The sequence below is a fragment of the Phocoena phocoena genome, chromosome 2 (genome assembly GCF_963924675.1).
Source record: "Phocoena phocoena chromosome 2, mPhoPho1.1, whole genome shotgun sequence".
NCBI lineage: Eukaryota > Metazoa > Chordata > Mammalia > Artiodactyla > Phocoenidae > Phocoena > Phocoena phocoena.
The window spans coordinates 147,497,965-147,523,992 of NC_089220.1; the positions used below are offsets into that span (position 1 = coordinate 147,497,965).

General features: G+C 44.2%; 1 protein-coding gene across 1 annotated transcript in view; it reads right to left on the reverse strand.

Moving 5' to 3' along the window:
- The window catches only part of DIP2C (disco interacting protein 2 homolog C), a 368,636-nt gene that overhangs the window by 284,142 nt on the left and 58,466 nt on the right, over window positions 1-26,028 (reverse strand). The gene's annotated exons all lie outside the window — the stretch shown is intronic.

Genomic DNA, 26,028 nt, shown 5'->3' on the forward strand with positions numbered 1-26,028 from the left:
TTGATGTGATAAGAAAATGGTAACAATTAGTTAACTATTTTATTTAAATATTTCCTAGGAGTTCAAATAAGAATAAATTTGTCCCACTAGCTTTGCACCACTTCAGATGAAAAAAACAAGGTTATTACCACAGCACAGAAAAAAAGCTGATATAGCTCAAATCAGATCTCACAAAGGGGTCCAACAGGTTATGGTTCCTTCATTATGTTTACTCTAGTTTTTTTTTAAAAAAAATAGTCACACCAACTGCTCTTTTGCAGTTTTCTGGTAGAGACCCAACGAATTATCGCTGTGGAAACAAGCCTGCGGTGAGGGCGGGAAACCTGTAGGCACAGAGGGTTTTATAAAGAAGTATTTCGCCTAAGTTTATTTTTCATTGTGTAACAAAGAGCTTCCAGATAGACTGCTCCATCTCCACAAAGAACGTGAAGTGGAATTCATTCTAGTATTCTACGAAAAGGCACAAGTAGGAAAGAAAACAGAGAATAAGCAAAGTACAAAGATGATCAGACTAGATGCTAACAGATACGTTTAAATGAAGGGACTCCGAGAGCTGGGGCAGCCTGGCTTCCCACAAATGAGGCAGTGCTAGCCATGTGGTGCGAGCACCTGTTGCTGTGCCACAACTTAGGAGTAAGCATCCTAAGCAGCAGCGCCCCTCATATTCGCAAAATCACCTGCTTTGAAACCTGCACAAACTGATTTCACTCTGCATGGAAGAGCCACTGTCATAGTCTCTCCCATTGGTGGCGAGTCTGTCAGGAAAGAGACAGTGCAGCCAAACGGTGGTAAATGCATTTCTATAAAACTACTTCAACCCATTTTCCAGTGGAGAACAATGGGATCTGCCTCGAGGACTAGGGGTCAGGTACTCACTGCAGACCAGCAAACAGGGACCCCTCACTCCCACAGTCAGGGCTCCCTGAACTGACCCATGTGAATTAACCAGCCAGCCTCTCCAAAACAGAAAAAGTACCACTTCCTTCTCCTCCTCAACCCTTAACTGCCCCAACTCCCAAGGCCCACTGTCCTCAGTGGCTGCCAGCAGAGTCAGCAGTCACATGGCGATGGGGGCTGGAGGCATGCTCCTGCCCACCTGCTGCCGCAGGACAAGCACTGGTTAGCATCCTTTCCTTCTCCTTCTCTCTGGTCTCCATGGACATCACAATGAAATCAACCCAGGCGGCTGTCTGCACCAGAGACACGATGACACATGCACTTCCGAAACAGTCACCACCCTAAACTCTGCTTCACGATCCTAAAATCCACTCTCTGGGAACGTCCCATTTCCTTAATTCAGGAATACCCACAAGTCATGTAGGCTCCAATACAACCAAAGAAGGAAGTCTGGACACCCGCAGACTGTACAAAATTTAACTGCAAGTTCTTACCTGTAATTTAAACAAATAGTCATATCTCAGAAACATGCCTGTTTTAATGAGTTACATTTCAGGCTGAAGAAGCACACACACACAAACCATCTGAGAAAAACAAACTCTGTGTTTTTTTCCCTGTGAATAAAAGAAACTTGCTGGATTCATCATCCATCTCCTTCTGATAAGAGAGAAAACACAGAGAAATATTTTCTGTTAAAACACTGATTTGAAGACAGACGACAGTTTTTTCCCCTAGTCCTCCTGGAACTTAATATCTATAATGGCTATTTCTAAACAATGTACACGAATTTAAAAAAATGTTATTTCTTGGCACCTTTATTTTTGGTTTCCATACTGGTAGACACCAGAGCCCTTAAAACAAATATTTTTCATTTGGGAAATGTGATTTTTCTGGTCCTAAGTCACAAAATGCTGCATCTACTAGGATGATGACGAGGGTCATGGCTGTGCAGAAACTTAAGTGTTGAGTGTTTATTATCTGACTAAACTGGGCTAAGAACTTTACCTGCGTTATCTCATTTACTCCTCACAACAATAAGTGAGCATCATCATCCTCACTTACATATGAGTAAACTGAGGCTCAGAAGAGAAACTCCCTTGCCTGAGTTCCCTCCACATTATGGGCAGAATAGGTCTCTGGACCCTATGCTCCTATTTCATCCCCACCAATTCTGAGCAACAGATTACATCTTAAAGGGTGCTCTGTTCTGCCTTTTCATTATGTTCTATTACAGGGTGAAAAAATAGCTAAAAACCTTACTGTTATATTTATCAACTGACTTCTAGTTCTGGCCCAATTCAGGAAGGGGCATATGACACTGCTTTCTTTCCCTCTCCAAGAGACCCTAACCAATTCCAAACATCAACAGAATTAACAGAACAGGAGCGAGGATTTGTTTTGCCCTGACTTTCAAGAGTCATACAGGGGAACTTTTTAAACTGAAAAGTCTTCCTGCCAGTGTCTTGCTCAACTACAGCCTAGTTAAAAAGCACAAAAATGAAGGAGAGGGTTACCATCTCCTGGAAGTAATAAAGCTATAGAACAATGTTCTTTATTTCCTGTCTGGCATAAACAGGTGTCTCCATAGGCAAAGGATTATCTGTTGGAATGCTCTGAGCACTTTCTGTTTGTTTTTTGTTTTTGAGCACTTTAAAATGTGTCAGAGACATTGCCATCTAAACCAAAACTTGAGCCACACATATCTAAGAACCCAACAACTCTGCATGTGACTCGGTCGTGCCAGACCTGACAAGAAGACTTGCAAACCATTCATCGCCCCTTCAACCTGGGGGTGAGACCTCAAACATTCAACAGTGGTGACAATTCCTCCTCTACAACTTCACAGTTTTAATGTAGTGTTAAAGACAGGAGCACACCTCAAAGATTTGAGAGAAGGAGATTTGTTTGCAGTTCTCAGCTCTATGCAAACCCTTCTCTCTCCTCCACCAAGACCACCCCTGTCTACCACGGCAGGGGGACCTGGTGCCCCTGATGATGATTTTCTAGAGAGAAAGCAAAACACCCACAACACTTAGTGCAAAGTGAGAACAAAGTCTGACCCATTTAATGTTTTCTATACTTAATGCTATTGTTTAAATTCCATTGAAAGCAGTGTGTACACGCATGCGTGTATCAGGATCTAGTCTCCAGGCCCATCAGAGGCAAGACAAGAAAGGTTCCCTGGCTTATTTCCGCTGAATCAGCTCATAACGGACCAGGTCTTGAGGGCCTGCTAGACACTTCCCGCCTCAACACCCTGAGTCTTCGGTCTGGGAACACGAGGTCAGTGACAACCAACCTGGCCACTTAGAACCAGAGGACAGAACCACCGGGCACTAAACGCGGGGGAAGAGGCGTGCAGGATTATGAAAAGTTTACTGACCTGTAACTCCCTCCTGCCCAGCTTCTTGGCTAAGAGGAAGCAGAAACGGCACTAAACATCTACTTTCCCTCCAGGGCTGGGCTCTTTTTCTGCTCAGGAGTCACAGACACCTTATGTTCACAGGCATGGCTGATTATGTTAACGACCTATACAAAGTACTTTCAGAATTTACTTTAAGTCTTCAGAATGGGGACTACATCTAGCTATCTCCCTCAAAACGCCTCCTGTCTTACGGCGAAATGAAAAATCAACTGAGAGAGAGATCAAACAAAGGCCATAAAACACACCCCGCAATTTAGACATTAAAATTTAATAACACACTTTAAGACGAATGAAGTTGCGTTCCCAAACCTGAAAAAGGCATGCAGCCTCCGGTGGCAGAGGCGGGTGCAGCACAAAAGGCTATCCTCTGATTACCCAGGTCAAATAACGGCTCAAAATACCTTCCCCCAAAGCTGCCGGCTCCTTTCTCGGTTTGGAATCAGCAGGAGATGCGAGAGCACCTCGTGCGGGCCGCCCAGACGCCAGCGCCGGCGCCCCACACACACACCTGGCGCTGCCCGCGCGCCGGGCCCTCTCACGCGCCCCCCACGGCCCGCACCCACACACACACCGTGCCCCCCAGGAAAGCAGAAGCGGAAGGTGGGACGCAGGGCAGGTGCTCACCTGGCGACGACGCCGACTCTCCACTGGGCTCCCTCACGCCGGAGGGCAGACACCTGAGCCCATGTCCAAGGAGGTCCCTACTCAGGGACCTGACGGTGGGTCTCCTCATGGCTCACGGGGTCTGCGGACCTCAGCCGGCCATGTCCCGGGGGGGGAGAGGAGCTGGGCGCCAGAAGACTGCTGACGGACGGTGGTCCCAGCAGACGGCTGAGGCCCGCGGATGCCGACCACTCTGAGGAAAGGTGAAGGCGTGGGCCCTGTTCTTTCACCTCCAGGGAGGCCAGAAGGCTCACCACACGTCCTCACAGGGGGTTAAGATCCTACTTTCTCTCAGAGTACCGCGCTGCAATGGCGGAGCAAGCAATCCCGCCAGTCCACACAGCAGGGACGCACAACGCAGACTGAGAATAGGCGGGCACGTGAGCCCCAGTGCGCATGCTCCGAGAATACAAGGCGCACCTGAGTGGCGGAGGGCATGCCGGGAGAGCAGATGGGCACGCGAGCCCCAGAGCGCATGCTCGGGGTAATACAAGGTGCACGTGAGAGACAGAGGCTATGCCCCGGAGAGTGGAGGGAGCACCTGAGAAGTGGGTGGTTGGATAGGAAATTCTGCAGGCTTTCAGGTGTATGGGGTCCAGCGCAGATAATGAAAGGCCTCATGCATTATAGTTGTTGTGGACTGAATGTGCGTCCCCCAAACGCATAGGTTGACCCCTAATCCTTAAGGTATTAGGAGGCGGGACCTTTGGAGATGATGAGGTAATGAGGGTGGAGCCCCATGATGGGACTAGTGCCCTTATAGAACGGACCCCACAGACCTCCCTCCACCTATGAGGCCACAGAAGATGCCGCCTATGAACCAGAAGTGGGTCCTCGTCAGACGGAATCTACCAGTGCCTCGGTCTTGGACTTCCAGCCTCTAGAACCCTGAGAAATCAATGTCTGTTGTTTAAGCCCCCAGTCTATGGTGTTCTGTTACAGCAGCCCAAACAGACTGAGAAAATAGAGAGCCTGAGAAGTGCGAGGATGAGAATAAATCTTCTTCTGGCTTCAGACAATAAGAGAACTTGGGAGAAGGCTGACGAGACCATCTTAGAAATTTCCAATCTAAATGTAGAGGGAACTAAATAGCACATATGCAGAAAATGGCAGGTTAACACGTCACCTTAGAAATGTTCCTGAAGAAATGGACATAGATTATGTTCAGCAAATAGCATTCAAATGTCTCTCAGGCACTGTTATTTTTAATAATACTTGAGTGAATAATTGTATAAAACCAAGAACCCCAAACCAGGGCTTCAGCTGAGATGATGCACATCCTAAAACTCTGCTTGCTAAAGTGGAGCCAGTGAAAATCTGGTGCAGTTCACAGGGATACAGGAAAACTGGCTGAACTAGATGCTTCTAAACCAGCAACACCCTAACTTCCCTCTGGGCTTGCAATGCCTTTCAAGGCACACCTGGAAGAATCCCATTCAAAAGTGAGGGATAATTAAAACACTAACTGCAAAACTTGTGGCCCTTAAAGAATGAACTTGATCTACACCTGAATACACTAATCACCACACAAAAATGTTGGGGGAGGGAGTTCTTGTTTGCATTAAACATTCCTAACTGCCATATAAAAGGGAAAAGCAATTTGCTCAACCAGGAAACATAGCTCTTTAAGAGACCCAGAAGGCCCCAAAGAGATAATGCCCTCAAAACCAAGAAGGGTAATGAATGCATATACGGTCAACTAATATTTGACAAGGGAGCTAAGAACACTAAATGGGGAAAAGACAGATGGTGCTGGGAAATGTATGCTGGGAACAAATGGTGCTGGGAAAGCTGGATAACCACACACACAGTAATGAAATTGGACCCCTATCTTACACCACTCACAAAAATCAACTCCAACGGATTAAAGACTTAAATGTAAGGCTGGAAACTATAAAACTCTTATAAGAAAACACAGGGGAAAAGTCTCTTGATGTTGTTCTTGGCAACAAATTTTTGGATAAGACACCAAAAGCACAAGCAACAAAAGCAAAAATAAACAAGTAGGAGTATATCAAACTAAAAGTCTTCTGCACAGCAGAAGACACAATCAGCAAAATGAAAAGGTAACCTATGAAATGGGAGAAAATATTTGCAAACCATCTATCTGATAAAGAACTAATATCCAAAATACGTAAGGAACTCATACAACTCAACAGCAAACTAACAAATAAGCCAATTAAATGGACAAAGGACCTGAATAGACATTTTTCAAAGAGAACAAATAGCCAACAGGTACATGAAAAGGTGTTCCACATCACTAATCATGAGGAAAACGCAAATTAAAGCCACAATGAGATATCACCTCACACCTGTTAGAATGCCTATCATCAAAAAATATATATCTATAGATCTATGTAAAACAAATGTTGGTGAGGATGTGGACAAAAAAGAACTCTTATGCACTATTGGTGGGAATGTAAATTGGTGCAGCCACTATGAAAACAGTATGGAGGCTCCTCAAAAAATTAAAAATAGAACTACCATATGATCCAGCAATTTCACTGCTGGTATTTATCTAAAGAAAATGAAATCACTTTCTCAAAGAAATATCTGCAACCCCATGTTCATTACTGCATTATTTAAAATAGCCAAGACATGGAAATAACCTAAATGTTCACTGACAGCTGAAGATGTGGTATATACACACAATGGAATTTTAGTTAGAGCAAAGAAGGAAATCCTGTCTTTTGCAACAACATGGATGGACCTTGAGAGCATTATGCCAAGTGAAACAAGCCAACAGAGGAAGGCAAATACTGTATATTCTCACTTATATATGGAGTCTAAAAAAGCAAAACACATAGAAGTAGAGTAGAATGATGATTGCCAGAGGCAGCCACCGATCTGTTCTCCATTCCCATGGTTTTCTCTTTTCCAGAACATCATGTAGATGGCATTTTACAGAATGTAATATTCTGAGACTGGCTGCTTTTACTCAGCAAAAGGCCCTGGAGGATCATCCAAGTTGCCATGTGGATCAACAATTTGCTTATTTTTACTGCTGAGTAGCATTCCATGCTATGGATATACCACAGTTTAACTATTCATCTATTTGGGGGAACTATGAATAGAGCTGCTATAAACATTCAAGGTCAAGTTTTTGTTGATCTTCAGCTTTTGATTTTCTCGGGTAACTATCCAGAGTGGGACTGCTGGGTCAAGTGTTAAGTGTATGTTTATTTTTGTAAGAAACTGCCAAGCTGTTTTCCAGAGTGGAGCATTCCACACCTACCAGCAATGCACGAGAGCTGCAGTCTCCCATCCTCACCAGCACTTGGTGTTGTCAATGTTTTTTATGTTAGCCATTCTATTACGGCACCTCATCATGGTTGTATAATAATTTGCCTTTCAATAGGATTAGTCACACTGACCATTTCATGTGCTTATTTGCCATCCTTATATCCTTTGCAATGAAATATCTGTTCAGGTCTTCTGTCCACTTAAATTGTTTGATTTCTTAGTAGTGAATTTGAGGAGTCCTTTATATATTCTGGATACAAGTCCTTTGTAGAATACGTGATTTGTAAATATTTTCTCCCAATGTGTAATGTCTCTGCATTTTCCTTAACAGTATCTTTCACAGAGCAGAAGTTTTTCATTTTGATGAATTCCACTTATGTTTTTCTTTTATGAATCATAGTATTATGTCTAAGAACTCTTTGTCTAACTTCAGGTCAAGAAGAGTTTCTCCTGTGTTTAGTTCTAGAAGTTTCAGAGTTTTACATTTAGAGCTTGAATCCACTTAACTTTTGTATAAGTTGTTTTTCATTTATTTTGCATATGGATGCTCAGTGCTTCCAGCACCATCTGTTGAAAAGACTACTATCCATTTTCCATTGAATTGGTTCTGCACACCTTGTCAAAAATCAATGGCCATATTTGTGTGGTTCTATTTGTAGACCCTCTATTCTGTCTCTTGATCCATGTTGTATCCTGAGCATATTATAATTTACCACTTACTTTAGTAAATGTTTCTTTGTGGAAAAAGAAATTTGTCTGGAAGCAAAACAAACTAATAATGCTCTATATGATGTTATTCTTCTTGTAAGGAAGGTATGAGGCAGCACAGCTGTAAACAGATCAATGCTTTAACAGCTTCCAGGCAAATATACATGTAAAACCTGAATACATTTAGGGAGAAAGCAATTCATTTCAAAACAGTTTCCAAAGGCTATCAACATGGCACCAATTTCTCCATAAAAACTCCAACAATTTAACAACAGAATGACATTCATAAAAAAACTACTGAAAATATTTTAATTAAAATTATAATATGAATACATCCTCACATTAAGATGGTTGGGATCAACACTGACTAGATAAGAAGTACCTTCAAGTTGCAGCACAAACAGGTGAAAAACTGGAGGCGGTTTCCAGTAGAGTGGCCCTATCTAACCTGCAGGAAAGACAGACACACTCTCTCTGAATGGCAGGTCCTGAGAACAAGGCCACAACCACACTGAGATGCATTAAACTGGGGACCAGATTGGCAGCCCAGGGCCTGCCCCATGGAGGCCTCGGACCAGTTGGCCTCTTGGGTCCACTAACAAGAGGGCCCGATGTTGGGACAAGAGCAAAGGGTAAGTAATTACTGGCACAAAGTATAGTTTGTGCATGGTGCAAAATAAGGAGCTAAAATAGTACACTGCCTCAAGTGGAACACACCGTGACACAAGGTTCTTACCCACGTAAGCTCTGTTATTCAGCCCTGGAAAGGCTGGAATTATTAACTCCCACACTGATCGTCTTCTCTTGGTGACGACCCTCGGGTGACTCAAGGCCCCACAGCTCCTTTCAACCCAAGAGGTTCAGTGAAGAACTTGGATGCTGACCCCTTTGGCAGCACACGCTCCTTTAAATCTGGGACATCATAAACAAAGCACATGACAGCTTTGATTCATTCACATCTAGGTTAAACAAGACAACTCATGCCCTGACCGGTGAACAGAAGAGTTTACTGCAGTCTTTAAACAAACACAGAGCCAGAAAGAAGCTACTGTCTATTCCTAAATAGGGTTCGGTCCCTGTGAGTTAGATGGTTCTTATTTTCCATTTCTTTGCCTTCAGAGTACTAGAAATCAAATTAAAAATAGAAGGAGAAGGAACCTAGAAACTCTACGAAATAAGAATCAGATGTCTGGCAGATGGTGGGAAATATTCCCACCTTAAGACAGAAATATACACACACATCAACCCACACCAACTAACTGTTATCAAAATGCTAGTCTGCTAAACCCTCCTCACCCCACCATCACAAAATAGTGCAGAATGTATGCCGACCATACAGTGCAAAACCCCATGGGATGGTCACGTTTCGGTAACAAACATACCGGAAGGTACATATTCAAAGTGTTGTCCCTTTCAAAAGGGCTCCACAGAAAATTATACATTCATTCCAATGAATTAATGGCACGGCACCAAACAGTTCTGGACTGTTCTTCATGCAACATTTCCTTCTGTCTGAAGTGGTCTAACAAAATTCATAAAATTCTTTGAGCTGGCAAGGACTTCAGAGATCTCCTTATTTAACCATAAATACTCTCTGCTCAGGTATGAGGTAAAGTAAATGATTCCCAAACCAGTTGTCTTATGACGTGTTGTATCTTGTGTCTAGTAATGGCAATCCTCATTCTATGAAGGATTAAATTTTTGTAAATAGTCCAGAGTGAGAGATAACTATTTCTGGTGAATTAAACACCAGGTATGAATACAAATTAATGTGTTTGGCTCTTCACATATGGTGGATAAACTGAATGAAAAGGGATGACAGACAGGAAGAAATTGAGTCCTGTGACACAAGAATCTGACGTCTTTGGGAAACTGGACTTAAAAATGGAGCAAACGTTGGGTGTCATGGAAGGGGCTGAGCTCGGCCAGCACTGCCCATCCTCCTGAGGGCTGGGAGTGCAAACTCGATGCCCGAGGGACAATCTTTGCAGGGAGGGGCTCCTCGTCACCCCTCTGGACCGTGGAGGATGGGAGGTGGTGGAAAACCAATGCCAACCCACCCCTCCTCTTGCTCAGCCTCCTTTGGACAGTGCACTCTTCTGGAAACTCCCCTATTCTCGGCAGCAAAGGGGTTGCTTTCAGGGCCCCAGACCTTGTCTGTCCTATTCTGGGGTCTCAAGTGACCAGAATGAGCCCCCTGCTCTCTCCCCTCAAGTCACCCCCACTCTCGAGGTCATCTGCAGGCATGTGAGGAGGGTCAGCGCATACACAGGACCTGAGGAGCCCGAGGGAAACGGCTCTCGATCAGTTGGATCCACCAGGACCTGCAGCCGTTGTCCCCTCTTCACTGCCCGCTAATTACGCCTCAGTCACGGAATCCCTACTCTGTCCTCAAAGGGACCCACGAAAACCATCTACAAGCAGTAAGCCTCGAGCTGAACAAAGTGTCCGTTCTTACCTTTCACTTGTCAAGATCAATGCTGCAACAGGGATTCCGTGCACATCACCACTAGAAGTGAAATAATTATCTCCATTTACCACAGATGACGCAGGAGCTTTTCCATTCCTGGTATAATTTGTAAGCCGACCTCTCACACCCACTCCTGTATCTTTTAAAACCAGTTTCATGGCTGCATTTTTCTCAGCAGAACCACCAGACAGTTGCTCATTTGGAGGACAAATAACCACACTTATTTTTTAAAACAAAAAAGTACTATCAATCTGCACAGAAGCTTCCAAATACCCAGTTGCTTTGAGCCTTGCAAATAAAGTCATGCTGGTGACCAAATGAAATTTTCCTTTTCATTTATTTACTTTATGAGTTAGATGAAAGCATGAAGTCCATGAAGTAGAAATAAGGGAAATATCAGGCAAAAAAAAACTTTCAAATAAAAACTTCAGATGTAAACAGAAAGACGCTACAATATCCTACATACCCCCTCCCCACAAACACACACTTAAAGACTTCAAGACAATGAAACAGGACCTTTGTCAGAAACCCACTCTGTTTAATAATCCCGATGTGTTAAAGGTGAGGTGAATGGTAAGTCATCCAATGACAGTTGAAGCATCTAAGGTAGATCTACAGCAAGTTGGTTATTGGGAAATTATGTTCCACAAATGGGAATATTCTTGTGCAATCAATTTTTACATTTCATTAAACAACTATGTGCCATTCTAAGTGTGGAGATAGAAAACATACATTAAAATATAATTTCACTTTTCAATTGAAGAACACTGGTCATGTAAAAAGAAAAAACATCATGGCCATATATTTGGGATTATTAATCAAAATGCAGTTTATTTCAGTTCTAAATGTATAACTTCACATTCTCAGATTTTTGTATAATTAATACATTTGCTGAATTAGCAGAAATTTTTAATAACAAAATAAACAAACTTAAGATCTGAGGAGCCATTTGGATGACGTTAGACTCCACATTTGTGTGTATTTGAATATAAAATGGTTCTACGGATTATCAATAAACTAGAACTGTCTTTTTGTATGGCTGCAATCAGAGTTCACGCTGGTTAAATGGCACATAATGTTATCACATTATAACATTCTTAGCGTCTACAAGGAAATCCTGAAGTTCTGAATAGACCCACACACACCAAATAGTCCAAATGCCCATCAACAGGAAAATGGATGAATTATGTTCAAATAATGGAATTTTCTACAGCAGTGAAAGCCAAACAAACTAGAGCTATCATATTAACTGGAATAAAGAAAAACATGTTTTAAGTTCATTAAGGGAAATTACTAGATGGAATGCATCTATCATAAATGTTTGCTTAAAAGGAGTATTGCTAACCCTGTGATTTAAAACTTATAGTTTCCAAGTTGTGATAAACCGACTAGCTCTTCTTGCCTCTGTGTGTATCTATAAATCCTGTAAACATCTAAGAGCAACTTTGAATTATGCTGTTTAGCCTTTGAATCCCATAGTTACTGGGGTCTTTAAGGGGTTCTGCCTCCTCTGCCGATTTTCCTTCTTTGCCCATAATGTTCATGCAGGTTTCTATCCCTTGCCCTCCCTCAGTAGACAACTCCACTTCGGTGTCTTACCCTTGTCTTGGCCCAACTCCACCCTAAGGATTCATAAACCTCCATCTTCAAACCCCAAGATGCCCACACCTAGGGTGATAGTAAGAACGTGTCTGCCCAGTGTCCCGATTTATACTGTGTTCCCAGATGATTTCAATGGCTCTTCCACTCTGGTCACTCTGCCCACATCCCACTGGACATTCCTACTGAGGATGCCCCCCAACTGCAAACACAACTTCCCCCAAACAAAACTCACTGTCTCCTTCACTACCTAACCCATCCCCATTTCCTCCTATCTTCCTTGTTGGAAAATGATACCTATCATCTAACCAACTGTCCCAAATCGGAAAACTGATTCTCCTCCGTTCGTTTCTAAGACCCTCAAGTCACTACCGACTGCTATTAATTTCACCTCCTAAGTATCTCTCAGCTCATCCCCTGCCCTCCAAACTAGTGCTTTCATCATCTCTCGCCTAGTTTATTTTAGAAATCTACTATTCGGGACCATCCTGCAAGCAGGATATTAACTCTTATATAACTATTTACTGTTTGCGTTATGAACATCATTAAGTCTGAAAGCAATCATTTTTGACACCTAAACAAATTAACTGACTATCCTCCCCTGATCAGAAGGGGACCCTGACACATTTGGACCTGTTGTGTTAAAAGGGGCACAAATACAAACTCCAAGAACCGAGGGTCACAGGCCCTACACTGGCTGCCGAATAGCTCGGATGTGCAGTTACGGTCTGTTCCTCAGTTTCCCTACCTGTCAAAGGCACGATAATACCTTCCCTACTCCAAACAGCACGGGGGAGACACAAGCCATAAGCACGATGGAAAACAGAAAGATCCCATAAACAAAATACCCTCATTTTTTTAATGAAATTCATTATATTAATGTAAATATTTAATAAGTCCATGATAGTCATGTAATGCTTGATATTAAGTTTCCTCCTTATGAGACATATCATTTATTCACCCATTTATCCTGTATATATTTATTAAACTATTTTTAAAAATTATACTTCAGGAGACAAAGACAAGTAAGCCATTTCACCTTGAAGAAAGATGGGAGTCCAGGCGGAAAGGACACGCCGGGAACTGAACCAGCATAAGGGATCCCGGCAGAGTTGTCAGAGGGGTGACAGCTACCCTGTCTGAGCTCCTTGGCGACAGCCTCCACCTACAGCCCTGCCAGCTCCTGCTCATGAGCCACCATTACCAGCACTTGATAAAGACACAAAGCAACCACTCAGACAAGTTCATAACCTAAGAGAAGAGATGAGAGTGAAGCAGGTGAACAAACATGCAGAGGGAAAGGAACAGCAAACAACACTTGGAAGCTATTCCATAACCGCAGGTTATTTCCTTGAAGTGACCTGTAGGTTTTCTCCCAGCCCTGAGACCCAACACCCTCTACCCTTCCTGGTCCACAGGCAGAATTCGAGCATACACACCTAGTGACCAGGACACACAGAGATAGAACGGCCCTAGTTACAAAAATGTGAAACATTTTACCGAGTATCAACCAATAATCAACGTTTGCCACAAAAATGAGAACAGTAAATATATATTTTTAAATTTAAATGAATTTATTTCATGATTTGCTCATAATACATGATTCATGATAAAATGAGGCCTACTGATGATTATGTAAGTCTTTATATGCCCGTGAACTACTTCTGTCCCCTCATATTTTTATACCAAAGAAGCCTAAGGTTAGACGAGTATAAATAATATTACTGACAACAGCTGGGACGTCACAAGGGCAGAACTTACACCCACAGGTACTGACTGACCCCAATTTCTCTCCTTTCTGTTTATAAACATACAGAAGAAACTATCAGTCAGGACTGAGCTTGCCCCGGCCCCACGTCCCCAAGCATCACTGCTGCCTCCCCTGCACACGCCCTACAGGGCAGATGTGCCCTCCTTTCGGCCCTCACCCCGCAGCAGCGGGGGCTGGACGTCACCACCTAGGGCCCCAGCAGGCAGCCGCCCTGGACCCCATCAGTGCCACAGTCAAGTCAACACTGGAAGAAGCTGATGGATAACCAGTCATCCCCAAGGAAAACTCCACGTGTCTTTCCAGACAAGGCACCAAGGGTGCCCAGTGAATCACCACAGGGGTAAAGTCCTTACACAAAAAAGAAAATGTTATTAGAGCAGCATTTACTTGAGGACACTCATGGGCAGCCTCCCATCTCATCCCTGCTTTGCAAGATTCCTAAATCGAGCATAAATTCAGGCTTTATTTTTTTTTAAAAAAAAAAGGACTCAAAAAAAAAAAAGGACTCAACCTTTTCTATTGCTAAACTTTACAATTTTAAAAATTAACTTCTATGTGTTTAGCTAAGCACGAAATTTTTAATTTCCCTGAATCACAAGATTTCAACTTATTTCTTCAAATAAAAGATATTCTTGACTTCATAAGCAAAGGTCATTAATTCTAACTAATTTGAAGAAAGCTTAGTCTACGTTAGTAAATAGTTTGAAATATATAATATTTGGGACACTATATTGTTATAATTTTTAACGGTAAATAGGATACTACCTGAGGGACTGCCAATTATAAATTTTCATAGTTGAGTTTTATGGGCAAATAGTTTCCTTGAAGTAGAAGAATTCAGCCTATTCTTTTTTTTTAATTTTTATTTTATATTGCAGTATGGTTGATTAACAATGTGTGTTAGTTTCAAGTGTACAGTAGAGTGATTCAGTTATACATATACATGTATCTATTCTTTTTCAAATTCTTTCCCCATTGAGGTTATCACAGAGTATTGAGCAGAGTTCCCTGTGTTATATAGTAAATTCTTGTCGGTTATCTATTTTAAATATAGCAGTGATACATGTCAATCCCAAACTCCCAATCTATCCTTCCCCCCCCCCCACCCGCTTCTCCCCTGGTAACCGTTAAGTTCATTCTCTAAGTCTGTGAGGCTTAGAGAACTAAGGAGACTAAACAATATGCTACTAAACAACCAATTGATCACTGAAGAAATCAAAGAGGATATAAAAAAATACCTAGAAACAAATGAAAACGAAAGCACAATGATCCAAAACCTATGGGATACAGCAAAAGCAGTTCTAAGAGGGAAGTTTATAGCAATAAAATATTACCTCAGGAAACAAGAAACATCTCAAATAAACAACCTAACCTTATGCTTAAAGCAACTACAGAAAGAACAATCAAAACCCAAGGTTAGTAGGACAGAAATCATAAAGATCAGAGCAGAAATAAATGAAATAGAGACAAAGAAAATCATAGAAAAGATCAATGAAAACTCAAAAAGCTGGATCGTTGAAAAGATAAACAAAATTGATAAACCTTTAGCCAGACTCACCAAGACAAAGAGGGCCCCAATCAATAACATTAGAAATGAAAAAGGAGAAGTTACAAAGGACACCACAGAAATACAAAGGATTGTAAGAGACTACTATAAGCAACTATACACCAGCAAAATGAGAATAAATGGACAAATTCTTAGAAAGGTACACTCTCCCAAGAAGAAATAGAAAGTATGAACAGACCAATCACAAGTACTGAAATTGAAACTGTGATTTAGAAACTCCCAACAAACAAAAGTCCAGGACCAGATGCTTCACAGGTGGATTCTATCAAACATTTAAAGAAGAGTTAACACATATCTTCTGAAATTATTCCCAAAAATTGCAGAGTAAGGAACACTCCCAAACTCAATTCTATGAGGCCACCATCACCCTGATACCAAAACCAGACAAAGATACCACAAAGAGCGAAAATTAGAGGCCAATATCATTGATGAATGTAGATGCAAATATCCTCAACAAGATACTAGCAAACTGAATCCAACAATACATTAAAAGAATCATACACCATGATCAAGTGGGATTTATCCCAGAGATGCAGGGTTTTCAATATCTGCAAATCAATCAGTGTGATACACCACATAAACAAACTGAAGAATAAAAACCATATCATCACCTCAGTAGATGCAAAAAAAAGCTTTTGACAAAATTCAACACTCATTTATGATTAAAAACTCTCCAAAAAGTGGGCAGAGAGGGAACATACCTCAACATAATAAAGGCCATACATGATCATACTCAACAGTGAAAAGCTGAAAGCATTTCCTCTAAAATCAGGAACAAGACATGGATGTCCACTCTCGCCACTTTTATTCAACATAGTTTTGGAAGTCCTAGCCATAGCAATCAGTGAAGAAAAAGAAATAAAGGGAATCCAAATTGGCAAAGAAGAAGTAAAACTGTCACTGTTTGCAGATGACATGATACTATACATAAAAAATCATAAATTCAGGCTTTAAATCAACGAAGAATCACAATATGGATTTCCTCTCCCTTGATCCAAAAGGTCACCCTCACAAAGCACACATACAATTAGGACACGCATTTCCCACGGGAAACAATCCAAACCCCACTCGGGCACCATGGGGACACAGTCACCGGAATGCTGGCCCTGGACTCCTCATCCCCTCCTGCCCCCTGGTGTGCCAAAGACCCCACCTGTCCCAAGCACTTGCTCCTCAAATCCAAAGCATGAAGGGCACGAGGGTTTATTTTCTTAAGCATAAGAATAACAAAGTGAGAACCTTCACTGCTGCCCGAACATGACAGCACGTGAAGCAGAGCGAACTACCTGAAGCCAGGCAGGGAGTGGCTGCAGGCACCCCGGCACCATTGGTGAATTTGCGGTTTATTTTATTTTAAACTGTCACTGGCAAAAGAAAAGCCCATGGATGTTTGTCTTTCTGTCAAAAGCAGGGAAAACTTCACCACAGGCCACCCCCACGGGCACCTTCCCATACCCTGAAAGTTTCTGCACCAGAGACAAATGTGGACCCTCGTCCTGCTTCACAAACTGAACTGACAAAGGCTCTGTGAAACCGGGACCTCGGAAACAAAGTAAGCGAAGAAAGGACAAGTCAGCCCTAATTGGGCTCCACAGACCACGAGCTCTCCTGGCTGTGAACCGGGTTCGGAGAGCAGAATCTGGACTCCGCTCCGCAGGAGGACAGATGAAGGCCATGTCTCCTCGTTCTGGGGAGACGGTAGCCTCTCCCTTCCTCAGATTCCAGCAGAAGTGAGACTTCCCTGAAAGGGTTAGAAGTAGTCAACCACGCACACGGAACAGGTAAAGACTTAACCAAGACGTCCATTTGAACACAATACCCAGCAAAAACAAAAGTTAAAGGAGGGCTTCCCTGGTGGCGCAGTGGTTGGGAGTCCGCCTGCCGGTGCAGGGGACGCGGGTTCGTGCCCCGGTCCGGGAAGATCCCACATGCCGCGGAGCGGCTGGGCCCGTGAGCCATGGCTGCTGAGCCTGCGCGTCCGGAGCCTGTGCTCCGCAAGGGGAGAGGCCACAACAGTGAGAGGCCCGCGTACCGCAAAAAAAAAAAAAAAAAAAAAAAAAAAAAAAAAAGTTAAAGGAATTCACGGAAGTGTCAACTTAATCTGAGTGTGATTCCACTCCTACTATCTGTGTGATATTTAGCAACATATCTGGTGAGGCAGCTCCTGGAATCACAAGGCACTTCCCAAACTGCAGAATGATAAAGACCAGGGAGAAAAGGGAAGGCTCAACAGGTCAGGAACAGACCAAACCACAGTAAGGCACAGTCTGACCACCCGCTTTCCGGTTGAAGGGAGGGCAGTGCAGCTGCCATCCGCCAGCGCGCTGCTCATCCTTGGGTCACCCAGGGCCACCTCGAGGTACTCACCTAAAAAGGGCTGAAGGAACCTCCCAGCTCATCTCATCCAGCCGCCACAGCTGACACTGCAGACCCATAAAGCTCAGAGCTCAGTGTGAACTGGGGCAAACCGAGCCCTGTAACTCATGTGTCCCAACTGCTCACCACCCCCTCCCATCTGTCCTTTCATATCTCATGGTGTTTACTGAAGAAATATGAAAGTCACGAGTTTCCAAATAAAACATTTAGATTCTGAGCAAAAAATGCGAGCTAAAAACATAAAGGTGAATGGTAGGAAACTTTGGAAATTAACCTCAATACAGTTTATTGAATATACAAACTCAAAACATCTTCCAAAAGGAGATCAGATGAATTTAAGTACTTCTTAAATTTCACTGAGAATCTGGAGTGATCTAGTTCCTTCTTCCCTTTTAATACATGAATAATCCAAGGAAAAGTTATTTCATTTCAGGGAAAAGGCTAAAATCATTCTTAAAGTCCCTCCCATAAAACGCTGGTTGTTCATCTCTCTCTGTTTTATAATAAAAGGGGTATTCAGCTTTAAGCGTGTACAATACAGTTTTTGTTAAACAGCATTTATGTGAACAGACACGAGGACATCATGAAACACTTGGTCTGAGCTCTTAGAACCCGCAGAACACATTTTAACAGCAAGAGGAAACCTGCGAAAAAGCCAAGTAAATGCCCCGCCATGTCCACCAAAAACAAAGAAAAGTATCCCTCAGATAAGCAGTTATTTTTAACTGCTTCGCTCTTACTGCCATTGACCAATGAAGCCTGCAAGATCATTTCAACACATTCAGCCTTTGATTCCACTGAAATTAGGCTGAAGAGTATATAAACTTAGAAATGGTTTGCGTATTTTTAGAATCCAAGTGTGGGCTCTGATAGAAAAAACGCCTTTAATTATTATGAATGAGTTCTCTAAACCTTTCCAGAATTTTCTTTTTTTAATTTAACTTTTTATTATAATGAATAAAAGTTATTATTGAATAACCCCGACCACCTTAGTTGAAATAAAAACTAAGGTGTTCCAGTGAAGGGGCAAGATGCAGTCTATGCTCCACTGCAAGCCACACGGGGGCCATGGCGCCATCACCACCAGAAGATTGTCTGAGGACACAGTCAGCCTCGGTGCAGGTGCAGGTGCAGGACTAGAGGAGGTTCCTGGAACTGAACGGGGAACCATTCGATCACGTGGAGTAAGCCGTGTGTCTGGGGAGCACAGGCCTGGTATCCCTCTGGTCCTGCAACTACTCAGCGAAGTCTGAAGAATAAAAACTAGTACAGACTCTGACAGCACACAGGAAAGTGGTTCCCTAACTGAGTCAAGACACAACAGGATCCAGGCTTTGAGCTCCTCCTCGTAGACCTTCCTACAGCAAAGGTGGAGAATGAACCAAGGTTTTCTAAGGCTCATTAAAATCTCTCTCCAATGTGTGACGACAAACAGCATCTCAGTAACCAGCTTTGCCAAAATGCAGGGTGTGTTTCCGATTAACATGTGAAACAGTGCACTCCTGGAAGCCTCTGCACCCTTCCAGTCTGCTCACATGCCTTGAAATAAATTCACCACTCCGTCTACACTCGCTGTATTTCCTCGCGTGGTTACAAAGGAAAGAAAACCAAAAAGATGGCTTTTTTCAGGCAGTCACCTACTTTAAGTTATAACACTTTGACTGCTTCACAGATAATGAGGCAAAAATCAAAAATAAAACCATATTAAGGCTTATAACACTCAACAATAGTTTAAAGACACACCTGTGCTTCAAAAATCACCATTCCTATTTTAGACGCCAAAATGCTTACGAGAGAGGTAGAATATTTTAAAAATCTTACATAGAAATGACCACTTTTATTATTTAAAATTTTTTTTATTTTAAGAAACAACTCCTTTTATAACTACAATAATTCATGGTTCCAGACAGATGCTGAGGATTGGCTTACTCAATTTCAATTCCATCTGAAGCTGGAAAACTAAAAATAGGTTTTCCAGACACAAGGGTTCCCCATGAGCTCAAACACGCCTGGAATGCAGACGGCAGAGGATTCCTTCCCGCCCACTCTAGCCATTCTCTGCTGAAGCCGCATGGCAGGTGAAAAACAAATCTGAACTTGGGGAGGAGAGATTTTCTTCAAAGGGATTATTGCAGTGGGAAGAGGAGACTCCTACAACAGGGGGCAGAACACTGCGACCCCGAGATCGGCCAGCACCTAAAGGGTGAGGCAGGAAGGGTGTTTCCTTTATAGGGAGGAGTTAGCAAGGCCAGGAAGGATGAGTGTGGGGAATGGGATGGAAAGGGCCTGGTCAGACAGGTCAGAGAGGGTTTCACTGAGGCCAGCTGCGCTGGGGGACCCTGAGGAGGGGCTCGGGTTCGAGGACCTGGGGACGGAGAGAGCTAACACTGCTCTCACTGATCAGTGGTGGGAGCAGCCCAGCTTGTGGTTTAGCAGACAAAGGTGGGATCTGGGACGGTGTGCAAGGGCTTGTTCCAGGCTCACGGTGGGGGGGGGGGGGGGGCGCATCGGAGTCTCATCCAGGTCTCATCGGAAGGGCGTTCTTTGTGGTAAGTGAAGGGGCAGGGGGACCTCTCAGCCACCCTGCCTGGCAAGACGCAAGGCTCAGGAGTACTCAGGTGTCAGCCGAGGTCTCCACGGCCTAGAGGACAGCCCAACAGTCCTGGCTCCACTCCTTCCACCGAAGCTCCCAGAGGGTCTCTGCACTAACCCGCGGCCCACATGAGTCCTCACAGCACACGCGAGGCAAAGGGCTCGGTTCTGCACAGACACACGACCACAGCAGCACATCACTCATCGCTGCCTCTCCACGGGCCCCAGCGGAAACCCCACAGAGAGGCTCGCAGAGCTCCTTGGTGGGTGGGACAGGTAAGCAAAGATGACCCCCACCCAAACCAGGCATTCCCTCACTTCCTAAGTGGGGGCACTGCCCGCCTTCCTAAGCCCCCAGTGACGGCAGTGGCGATACAACCCACCAGAGGGGCTGCAGGAGAGCTCACTGTGCTCACACTAAGGATGGTTTGCTCAGGGGCAACTGGCCAAGAACTTGCCCCACACCCCACAAAACAAACCAAACAAACCTGCCCCAGGAATGCCCTACCACACCACTGTGCTTGGGAAAACGTCCCATGTTCACATAGAAGTTCCAACATGTCAATCAGTACATGAAATCTATGTGAACATTATTTATTACAAAGTACACAAAATAGCAGGGTGAGAATGTTCAGCGAAGTATGCAGTTTCACTGTGTCCCAGTCCTCAAACACGGATTAATGCTGATCCACAACGTTTTTCTACCTCTCATATTACTTTCCTTCCTTATTCTCACAAGCAATGCATAGTAATTCCCCAGTGAGATCTGAACAAGTGTTTCCAACACAATATGTTATTAACAAGACCAAACTATGTGATCCTAATGTCATTTGTAAAGGCCCAAATAATAGATTCAGAGAAGATAACTATTTCTGTCCAATTTTCTTTTCCACTGTACTTTAAATACCTATTATCTCCTAGAAACCACCTCACTATAATTTAAGGCACATTGAAAGGCTGATTCAACCTGGTCATTTTTAAAACACTCAGAGGCAATGAACAGAAGCGCTGTTTTAATTTCCTACTCCTGCTGTAACAAATTATCACAAATTTAGTGGCTTCTGACACCACAAATTTATCTCCTAAGGTTCTGGAGGTGAGAAGTCTTACCGGGCGAACCTTGAGGTGTGGGCAGGTCTGGCTCCTCCTGAGGCTCCGGGGAGAGTCCGTCCCTCATCCTTTTCCAGCTTCTGGAGGCACCACATCACCACCCCAACCTCTGACCCCATCATATCCCCTTTTCTGACTCTGACCCTCCTCCCTCCCATAAGGACCCTTGTGATGACACTGGTCCACCCCAATAACCCGGATCATCTCGCCATTTTGAGATCCTTAATTTAGTCACATCTGTAAGGTCCCCTCTGCCATGGAAGGTGACACATTCTCACTAGGGATCAGGATGTGGACATCTTTGGGGGGCCATTATTCTGCCAACCACAAATGCTGACAAGTAAAAATTACTTAGAGAGGGCTTCCCTGGTGGCGCAGTGGTTGAGAGTCCACCTGCCGATGCAGGGGACACGGGTTCGTGCCCCGGTCCGGGAGGATCCCACATGCCGCGGAGCGGCTGGGCCCGTGGGCCGTGGCCGCTGGGCCTGCGCGTCCAGAGCCTGTGCTCCGCGACGGGAGAGGCCACAACAGTGAGAGGCCCGCGTACTGCAAAAAAAAAAATTACTTAGAGAATGTCTGTGGTTAATTTTCTATTTAACTCTTAAATTTAGGACCCAAGTATTACATCACACAACAACCATATTAATCACTAACCACACAGTCATGGGATGTCAACCAACATGACTTCAAAAAAAAATCAGCCAACCAACAAGTACTGAGGGGCCAACGTACTTCCAGAGCTGCATGGCGTGATGGAGAATATGTGCATGTTCGCACACACAGACCCACACACACAGGAACACACACACACACACACACACACATGCACACAAAAAGACATGCACACAGACACACACATACATGCACACACACACACACACACACAGAAACCCACAGACCCATGTGCACACCCACAAAAGTTTAAAGTCAAATATAAGGAGCTTTCAACTTTAGTATTCTAACTAAATCTTATTACAATAAAAGAGCCTCTTGACTACATAAATTTTTATAGTGTGGGGTTCCATGTTTCTTTTCAAAGTAACTATCCCCCCCCCCGAAAAAAAGATATCTTCATAATTACAGAAATGAATTTCCTCCACAAAAAGGTGCACTAAAGAAAAAAGACAAGAACTATTTAGCTCATTAGGGGAGCTGCCTATGCCTTGGCCAAGCATGATTTACTCCTGGCCATTTAGGGAGCAGCAGCACTAAAATTTGGGGGGAGAGAAAAATGTGAACCTTCCCTTGGGATCAGGCCATATATTCCAGGTTTTCTCCTCAAAATGTTGGCTTGCTGCTTTTCCTACACATTCTCAATTCTAGCCTCTTACAAAAACTAGAGTTCAAGGAAGCAGAAAAGGCCATCAACATCTGAAAAATCTACAAACTACAAGGTGAATCAAAGACCACGAACAATGAGATTGTTTAAGATAACTCGGAAGGTTTAAGCTACACACCTGAGGCTTACAAAAAACAGCGAGGACTGCCTACACCTGGCGTGGGGCGGGGTCTTCGCTCTCTCCTTCTGTCCGGGACCCTCCTCGTGATGTTCCCTGGGAATCACAACCTCCGCCACTGGTGCATCAGTCATCAGGGCTTCAACGTGGAACATTTCAGATTCAAGCCGTGTTTCCTCTTAAGATGGGGAATTGGATTTGGGGCAGCACAACTGGATTTCTACAACTATCTCAACTACTGGCTTTGGGGGGATCTTAGGAAATCATGAGAATCCCAATCTATTAAAATCACAATAGATTCCAGAATTTCCTGAAACATTCTTTCAATTTGTACTCAGGGATCTGATAAGGTCTAAATTTCCTACCAAAAAACATAAACACCACAGAGAACAAGATCAACTGATACACTGGTCTAAATACAGAAACTGAATTTATACAAGACTGCTCTTCTCAGCAGAAACTAGAAACCATGAAGCTTCATTACCCCCATTTTGGAATGAACGTGCAGGTTGCACTGAACCAGGCCTCACGTTTCTAAAGTAGAACGTGTGTTTCACTTCCCCGTCCACCTGTTTGGGGGTACTGATCCCCCTCAAAACTACGAACAATAGGTCACTGATACTAGCAGGTCATTTCTCCAGCCACAAAATAACAACGGCTATGAACTAAAAAGGCCTTCTCGGGAACTACTCTCATGCTGACACAATGGTAACTAAACGAGGAAGCTGAGGATGCTCTATGAGGCTAGCAAAGGGGAAAGGTCCTCCATCACACCAATCAAAACCCAAGAAAACAGGAGGTGAGTCGCTGGAAGGCGCGGAGCCCACACAGTCCCTCGCGCCACCCCCCCTCCCCACGAACGCACCATCTACGGGTCTTTCTAGGGGGTCTCCATTTGTGAAACTCCCCCCACCACGAAAAATCAACTCCCCACTTCTGGTCCCCAGGGCACGCTTTGAGGCTGCATCCCGGGACAGGGTTGTCAGGCCCCGAGCTGCCGCAGGGTCTGGGAGGCACGGATGAATGTGGGGTGAAAGTACACGAACAACAACCCCTTCCTTCCCTCTGCTTCGCGCTGACTCCTAAGCGCCTCTTCAGAATAAATTCCATTTAAGTAAGGAAGTCAGACCCACTCTATCGCAGCCTCAGCATTAAAGGATTCGGCCAATGAACCTCACGCCCAGCACCCTCGGGCTCCACCCCTGTCTGGGGGGAGCGGAGGGGACCCCCCCCCGGCAGCCACCACCCTCCACACTTCTCTTCTGGGATCTGGAGTTCTCCTTAATTAGGACGAGGGTCCCACTGCCTAAGGACTCCACCCAAAACCCCTCTTAAAGAACAATGTTTCTGCCATCTCAGAAACCAGACCCACCCTAAAGCCTGGGAGACGCATGAGGCACATTTGTAGGATCCCTGACCTGTCAATCATGTCAAATTCTCACAGTCTGCTCCATTTGGGGGCGTAAAGCTGAAAGGGCTTTATCACAGGGAGTCAGACTAGAGTCTGAAGAGGTGTTTCTAGCAATCACTGGACAGGCAGCCAGAACGCACCAAAAAAAGCCCAAACCACCACCTTCCATATTCAGGGACATGCCAGGGCTACTAACACACACACACGCACACACACACACACGCGCGCACACACACACACACACACACACACACAGGCTGTGCATGGAGACGTGACAGGCCCAGTGTGGAGCCAAGCACGGAGCAGGCCCTACAATGGCCTCTTTACTCTACATGGGCTCTTCCGCCCCAGGGAAGAGGGCCTCAAGCCTAAGACTTAAAGTTCTGGAACTTGGCTCTGCACCAGGAGGCCTTAAAGATACTAGTGTCAGGGCCAACCCGCCTCTTGTAGACGGTCAAGCACGTGCACGACTCGCAGACACCGCAAGACTTCACCTCCAACCTGTTTGACCATTTTGCCCCTTGAAAGCAGTTAATAATTCACTGAGCTAAGATAAAAACGTAGATGCGATTACTCCAAGGACACGTTCAAGAGCCGGTGACCCTGGAACACGTGTTCCAGGAGCCGGCCACATCAAATCCCCTTCTGGTTCAGCTCAGCTTGAAGGTGACTTTTCAGGTCACACACCCTGTGGTACCATTTTACAATGATAGTATGGCTGCTGTCTTCAACGGAGACTCGGGTAACCTCTTCTCAGACAAGAATCGCAATCTACAATCCTCAAAAGGGATAAGATTCTTAGCATTCTACAGGGTCAGACAAAACCAAACCAAACCAAACCAAAACCAAACTAGGTTTAGTCAGCCACTGGTGCCATTCTCATTAAGACACAGGAATCTACGGTGATGACAGTGACTCTCACGCAATCCCGTGGGGTGAGTGGTCCAAAGGAAAAGGCTGGGCTCGCAGACACCCCTGCAGGGCGCAAACCCAAATCCTCAGAGTCTCACTGGAACACACACAAATGCTCATCAGCAGATCTGACAGAGGCCTCCCAGATCTCCCTACCACGGCCTGAAAAAGAACCCGTTACATACAAACACAGATCATCTCAAAACGCTATTAACACTGCCTTCAACTCTGCCCATTCAGGACAGACTTTCTGGAGATAAACCTCTCCTCCAACTGCTGCATATTCTCATGTGACACAACACAAAGGGTTCAACATACAGAAGATTTTGGATAAAAACAGAATCGTTTCATTACAGGAACAATTAATGCACTGGTTTCCCCAATGCGCAGCACAACACTGAAAGTATGACTGACTTGTGCCCCTAAAAATCCTAACACGTTCGCAGCAGAAAGCCAACTCCTATGTCACGAGCGTAACTCCTCCATCATCATTTTTCTGCTTAGAGTCACATAAACAAAGGAATACTGTATCACAAAGGGAAAAGGTAAGGACACATCCAGCTGTTCTGACTCACTGCTCTAAATTTAATGTACAACAGCTAAAAATATCAAGAGACAAATAATGATTAGAACATATTTAACAACCTCTCCCTAACTTCAGGTGTCTGTTCAAGCACTTGACCTTTTCTCTCGTTATACGAACTTTCCAAAAGTAAACTCCAGAATTAACAAGATGACAACTTTTTCTGGTGGTGGAGTCAGGAGGAAATTGGTGGAAGGCTATTCTCTCAGCCGTCAGGGACTTTTCTTCTGCAAACTACCACAGA